This window comes from Eimeria mitis, genomic scaffold, assembly GCF_000499745.2.
Source record: "Eimeria mitis Houghton genomic scaffold, Emh_scaff2518, whole genome shotgun sequence".
Taxonomy (NCBI): domain Eukaryota; phylum Apicomplexa; class Conoidasida; order Eucoccidiorida; family Eimeriidae; genus Eimeria; species Eimeria mitis.
This window is the reverse complement of record NW_013570858.1, coordinates 7,152-7,468: the sequence shown is the minus strand read 5'-3', so window position 1 is coordinate 7,468 and position 317 is coordinate 7,152.

The following is a 317-nucleotide window of genomic DNA, read 5'->3' as shown; positions in this document are numbered from 1 at the left end:
ATCTTCTGTTTCTCCATAACACATATATTCAACAACAGCCAGCGCAGCGTCCATAGCTGCCTATACACCTGAATCCTCATCAGCTGTTTTTTATTTTTTTTTTGTTTTTTTATTTCTTCTGGTTGCTAGCATTCGTTTGTAATTTAATTATAAAGATGCAAAGGAAGAGGGAGACAACGCCTGCTCGCTGCAGCGTTGGGATGGCTGCGAGGACTGTTGCTGCTGTTGCTGCTGCTGCTGCTGCTGCTGCAGCAGCAGCAGCAGCAGATCGGGTACAAACAGCAGACGAAAGTACCCTACATCAGCATGAAGCTACT